Here is a 6,752-nt window from a genome sequence, read left to right on the forward strand (position 1 = left end):
GGTTAAGCATCCGACTTTCGCTTAGGTCATGATCTCGTGGTTCGTGGGTTCGAGCCCCGCGTCGGGCTCTGGGCTGACTGCCAGCTCAGAGCCTGGAGCCTATTTCAGAGTCTGTATCTCGCTCTCTCTCTGACCCTCCCCTGCTCATGCTGTCTCTCTCTCTCCCCTAGAAATAAATAAAAATATTTTTTTAAAAAAAAAGGAGCTAAAACACTCACTTCAGTGGCATGTATACTAAAAACCTGGAACCATATGGAGAAAATTAGTATGGCCCCTGCATAAGGATGACACACAAATATGTGAAACATTCCATATTTTTAAGAGCAAGTGATGTAGCTGACTTTCCTAACACATAGAAACAGACACAGAGAGTTAGACAAAAATGAGGAAACAGAGGAATATGTCACAAATGAAAGAATAGGACAAAGTCACACCAAGAGACCTAAGTGAAATGGAGATAAGTAATATGCTTGACAGACAATTTAAAGTAATAATCATAAAGATACTTACTGGACTTGAGAAAAGAATGGAGGACATCAGTGATGCCCTTAACAAAGATTTTTTTAAAAAGGACCAATCAGAGATGAAGAACAATAATTGAAATTAAAAATACACTAGAAGGAATAAAGAACAGGCTAGAAGTAGCAGAAGAAAGAATCAGTGGCCTGGAAGGCAGATTAATGGGAGGTAACCAAGCTTAGTAGGTGAGGTGAAAAAATATTAGGCAAAATGAGACTAGACTTAGGGGACTCAGTGACTCCATCAAGCATAATAATGTTCACATCATAGGAATCCCAGAAGAAGAGAAAAGGGGGCAGAACATTTATTTGAAGGAATAAAAGCTAAAAACTTCGCAGTTTTTGGGAAGGAAACATAAATTCAGATCCCGGAAACATACAGATCCCCCAACAAAATCAACCCAAAGAGGTCCACACCAAGGCACACAGCAATCAAAAGGGTATAATTACAAAGATAAAGAATGAATTTTAAAAGAAGCAAAAGAAAAGAAAACAGTTCCCCATACAAGGGAACCCCATAAACCTATCAGCATATTTTTCAGCACAAACTTTGCAGGCCAAAAGGGAGAGGCATGATATATTCAAACTGCTGAAGTGGAAAAATCTGCACACAAGAGCACTCTATCCAGCAAGACTCTCATTCAGAATAGAGAAAGACAAACAAAAAGTTAAGGGAGTTCATGTCCACTAAACCAGCCCTACAAGAAATATTAAAGGGGACTCTGTGAATGTAAAGAAAGACCATAAGTAAAAGCAAGAAAAATAGAAAACTCAAAAGCAGTAATAATAAGTATATTTGTAAATTCACTCAAGGGACCGACAAAGCCAAAGGAGGTAAAGTATGATACCATATACCAAAAAGAGGGAAAGAGAGTAGTAAAGAATGGGTTCAAATTTAAGCAACCATCATCTTCAGATAGACTGCTATATGCAGAAGAAAGATGTTATACAAACCTAACAGTAACAACAAATCTAAAACCAGTAGTAGATATCCAAAAGAGAAAGAGAAAGGAATCCAAGTTAGCACTAAAGAAAGCCAATTTATGGTGAGAGAAGAGAGCAAGGGAAGGAAGGAACAAAGATGAACCACAAAATAACACACAAATAACAAAAATGGCAAAAAAAAAAACAAAACATACTTATCAGTAATTACTTTGAATGTAAATTGACTAAATACTCCCATTAAAAGACAGAAGGTGATAGAACGGATAAAAACAAAAGCAAGACCCATATACATGCTGCCTACAAGAGACTCACTTCAGACTTAAAAACACATGCAGATTGAAAGTGACAAGATAAAGAAATATTTATCATGCAAATGGATGCAAAAAGAAAGCCAAGGTAGCAATGTTTATATCCGACAAAGTCAATTTTAAAATGAAGACTGTAAGACGAAACAAAGAAGAACACTATATAATCATTAAGGAGAGAGTCCAAGAAGAAGACATAACAATTGTAAATATTTATGCAACCAACATGAAAGCACCCAAATACAAAAGGCAGCTAATAACAAACATAAAGGAACTAATCGATAGTGATGCAACAATAGTAGGGGACTTTAACACCCAACTTACATCAATGGACAGATCACCTAAACAGAGTATCAACAAGGAAACCGTGGCTTTGAATGACACACTGGACCAGATGGATTTAACACATTCACAACATTCCATCCAAAAACAGCAGAATACACAGAATACACGTGCTTTTCAAGTGTGTGTGGGACATTCTCCAGAATAAAGCACATAGTAGGTCATAAAACAAGTCTCAACGATTTCAAAAAGATCAAGTTACACCATGCCTCTTTTCTGACCACAACACAATAAAACTAGAAATCCAATATAAGACAAAATCTGAAAAGAGTACAAATGCATGGAGGTTAAGTAACATGCTATAAATGAAATTGAAAACACAAAGATCCAAAAATCTTTCACATGTAGCAAAATTGGTTGTAAGAGGGACATTTATAGCAATACAGGCTTACTATCTCAAGAAACAAGAAAAATCTCAAATAAACAACCTAACTTCACACCTAAAGGAGCTAGCAAAAGAAGAATACACAAAACTCAAATCTAAAAGAATGAAATGAAAACAGGAATTGAAGGGATCAACTTATAGACAGAGAGACAGAGACAGAGAGACAGAGAGAGAAGGGACTCAAATAAACAAAATCAGAAACAAAAGAGGAGAAATAATAACCAACACTACAGAAATACAAAGGATTTTAAGATAATATTGTATAAAAGCATATGCCAACAAAATGGACAATCTAGAAGAAATGAATAAATTTCTAGAAACATATAACTTAACAAAAGAGAAGCAAGGAGAAATAGAAAATTTGAACAGATTGATTACTAGCAATGAAATAAAATCAGTAAGGAAAAAGCTCCCAACAAACAAAAGTCCAGGACTACATGGATTCAAAGATAAATTCTACCAAATATTTATAAAAGAGTTAATACTTATTTTTCTCAAACTTTTCCAAAAATAGAAGAGGAAGAATAACTTCCAAATTCATTCTATGAAGCCAGCATTACCCTGATTCCAAAACCAGATAAACACACAACAACAACAAAAAAGAGAACTATAGGGAAAAATCTCTAATGAACATAGAAGCAGAAATACTGAACAATATATTAGCAGACTGAATCTAACAATACAGTTTAACAAAAATCATTCACCAAGATCAGGTGGTATTTATTCCTGGGAGGCAGGGATGATTCAATATTCACAAATCAATCAATGTGATACATCACATCAGTAAGAGAAAGGCTAGAAAACCATAGAATCATTTCAACAGATGTAGTAAAAACATTTGACAAAGTACAGTAACCATTCATGATTAAAAAGCTTTCAACAAAACAGATTTAGAGGGAACGTACTTCAACATAATAAAGGCCTTATATGAAAAACACACAGCTCACATCATACTCAGTGGTGAAAACTGAGAGCTTTTCCCCTAAGGTCAGGAATGAGACAAGGATGTCCATTCTCACTGCTTTTATTCAATATAGTACTGGAAGTTCCAACCACAGCAATCAAACAAGATTGCTTTGGATTACCAATCCAAATTGGTAAGGAAGAAGTAAAACTTTCACTATTTCCAGATGACATGATACTTTATATAGACAACTCTAAAGAATCCACCAAAAAACTACTACAACTGATAAATGAATTCAGTAAGATCAGAGAATACAAAATCAATGTACAGAAATCTGTTGCATTTCTATACACTAATAATGAAACAGTATAAAGAAAAATAAAGAAACAACCCTATTTATAATTGCACCAAAAATAATAAAATACCTCCAAATAAACCTCACCAAAGAGATGAAAGTCCTGTACTCTGAACACTATAAAGCACTGATGAAAGAAAGTGAAGACGACACAAAGAAATAGAAGTACATTCCAGGCTCATGAATTTGAACAACAAATATTGTTAAAATGTCTAGATTACCTAAAGTAATCTACACATTCAATGTCCTCCATATCAAAATACCAACACATTACTCATAGAACTAGAACAATCTTAAAATTTATTTGGAATCACAAAAGTCCCTGAATGACCAAAGCAATCTTAAAAGGGAAAAACAAAACTGGAGGTATCACAATTTCAGGTTTCAAGTTAAACAAAACTGTAGTCATCAAAATGGTATGGTACTGGCATAAAAACAGACACATAGATCAATGAAACAGAATAGAAAGCCTAGAAATAAACCCACTATTATATGGTCAATTAATCTTTGACAAAGGAGGAAAGACTATGAAATGGGAAAAAGATAGTCTCTTTAACAAATGGTGTTGGGAATACTGCACAGTCACATGCAAGAGAATACATCTGGACCATTTTCTTACACCATATATAAGAATACATTCAACATGGATTAAGGACCTAAATCTGAGATCTGAAACCATAAAAATCCTAGAAGAGAGCAGAAAGAGTATTTTCTCTGATGTCAGTCATAACATGATTTTAGATATCTCTCCTGAGGGAAGGGAAACAAAAACTAAAAATTAAACCCTTGGGACTGCATTAAAATAAAACCTCCCTAAAAGGCATCTACTGAATGGAAGAAGAAATTTCTAATTACATATTAGATGAAGGATTCATATCCAAAATATATAAAGAACTTATACATCCTAACACCCAAAAAACAAAAAATCAAATTAAATAGGCAGAAGATATGAACAACACTTCTCCAGAGAAGACATACAGTAGACCAATAGACACATAAAAAGATGCTTAACATCACTTATCATTAGGGAAATGCAAATCAAAATGACAATGAGATATCACCTCACACCTATCCAAATGGCTAAAATCAAAAAAACACAGGAAACAGTAATTGTTGGTGAGGATGTGGGAGAAAGGAACCTTCATGCACTGTTGGTGGGAATGCAAGCTGGTGTAACCACCGTGAAAGACAGTATGACGGTTCCTCAAAAAATTAAAAATATAATTACCCTACGACCCAATAATCGTACTGAGTACTTATCTCAAAAATATAAAAATACCAATTTGAAAGGATACATGCACCATTAAGTTTATTGCAACATTATTTACAATAGTCAAATTATGGAAGCATCCTAAGTGTCCATCATTAGATGAATGGATAAAGAAGTTGTGTATGTGTGTGTCTGTGTGTGTGTGTGAGTGTATGTGTGTATGTGTGATGGAATGTTATTCAGCCATAAAAAAAGAATGAAATTTTGCCAATTGCAACAACACAGATGAATCTAAAGGGTATAATGCTAAGCAAAATAAACCTGTCAGAAAAAGACAACTACCATATGATTTCATTCATATGTGGAGTTTAAGAAAGAAAACAAGTTACGGGGCAAGAAGACGGAGAAGTAAGGAGCTCCGTACTTGCACTCGCGCCCATACATCACACAGAAAAGATCTGAAGCCATTGGAAACCTTAAAAAACCTGAGAGTTTGGGAGAAAAGGACGCAGAATCCACTGAGAGAGCCTTCTAACGTGAGTGCGAACTGGGGAAGATAAAATCGGGCCGGGATCGGAGACTCCAGGGTGGGAGGCGAACCCCTCTACCCTCTACGGGGAGTGAGAGGGGAAAAGGAGAGAGTCCGAGACAGAAAAACCTCCGCTCGGGGGGGAAAACCTCCGCTCGGTGCATAGAAAGACCATACTTGCCAAATACCTGCACACCAGGTCCCCTCACGCCAACTGGTCCTGGGGGGAGCTGAGCACACAAACTGCTTCTTTGTGCTGGTTCCTGGAGGCAGGACTTCAGAGTGGTGGCGTGCCTGCCGCCATTGTAGCTCCCAGGCAGCTGGGGACCCTGAAAGAGCCGCGCGGACACCGGGCGTCCGTGCTCCTGGCTGGCTGGAACTCCAGAGGGAAGGCAGAGAACTAAAACCTGGGAAATTAGCCTGTGAGTTCGTGTCTCGGGTGACGAGCCATAGAGGGACCCGGATTTCCTCACTCCAGCGGGCTCCAGCTAAGAGCACCCGGCAGGCAAGCCCCCACCCATGCTCACCAGCCTGACCCAGAGAAGGAAGCAGCGATTCTGACTCCACCCCCAGAGCTCCACAGGGGGCCTGGAATTGCCTGAGGGGGCTGCCTGGGAAGCTGTGTCTAAGGCAACTTCAGCGGGGCGTGCGACTGGGATTTGGAGATTGGAACTGGCCTGGGTTGAAGAGTGCAACCAACTTCAGCTGCGCCCCAGGTACGGGGAGTTAAAACGCCCAAAAGAGCGAGGTGCAGCACTAGGTTCAAGAAGGGACTGGAGCACCTTCACTCTCCTCCCCACAACCGCCAAGGCAGAGCTCCCGCCTGAGGCATTGCATCACACCACGCCCATCCCTGACTGAGGGGTGCCCTCCTCCCCTTTTTTGTTTTCCTTTTGTTTTCCTTTTTTTGTTTTTTCCTTTTTTTTTCGTTCTTTTTTTCCCCTTTTTTTTCTCTTTCTTTTATTCTTCTTCTTTCTCTTTTTTCTATTTTTTCCCCAGAACACTGACCTGACTAACTCTGGTCGCCAGCTTGCTTAAACAATCACAACGAGTCCATTCTGTAAATGTAAATTCTACACCTACCAACATTTTCAGCTCTTTCTCTCAGGAGTAGTTAGACTATATAGTTTCTCTGGATATTCCAGCACCCTTCTCTCACCTATCCAACCATATTCTACCCTTTACCTCTTTGAAAAAAGCTTCTTATCCCTTCTGCCTGTTCATTCTATTTCTAGTTGTGCCTCATCCCGCCCTGCCTT

The 6,752-nt window shown here is 38.1% G+C and overlaps 1 non-coding gene across 1 annotated transcript; it reads left to right on the forward strand.

Moving 5' to 3' along the window:
• Positions 1-216: 216 nt before the first annotated feature.
• Positions 217-319, forward strand: LOC120225669. Its single transcript, XR_005526853.1, has one exon. It is a non-coding gene; the product is annotated as a U6 spliceosomal RNA (small nuclear RNA).
• The last annotated feature ends 6,433 nt before the right edge of the window (positions 320-6,752 follow it).

Source organism: Hyaena hyaena, unplaced genomic scaffold (genome assembly GCF_003009895.1).
Source record: "Hyaena hyaena isolate Hyena2069 unplaced genomic scaffold, ASM300989v1 scaffold_1473, whole genome shotgun sequence".
Classification (NCBI taxonomy): Eukaryota; Metazoa; Chordata; class Mammalia; order Carnivora; family Hyaenidae; genus Hyaena; species Hyaena hyaena.